Consider the following 225-nt stretch of genomic DNA (forward strand, 5'->3'; position numbering starts at 1 on the left):
ATTTGTGAATCACTTTGGTTCAAGCAGCTTCTTTTTCTAGATAGCTGGCACAAAAATCTCCTCTATCTTTTTTTCCCTGTTGATACAGCTGGTTATAAGCAGGGCCAAAACTGCTGTATTTTCTTTTTTTTATGGGCCTCTCAGACTCACTCTATGTATCTTTCCATCCTGAAATAGCTGTTTCTGTTTGCTACATCCATTGCTGACGCAAATGCAAATATACAC

Source organism: Phaethon aethereus (genome assembly GCF_964289735.1).
Source record: "Phaethon aethereus genome assembly, chromosome: 1".
NCBI classification, from domain to species: Eukaryota; Metazoa; Chordata; class Aves; order Phaethontiformes; family Phaethontidae; genus Phaethon; species Phaethon aethereus.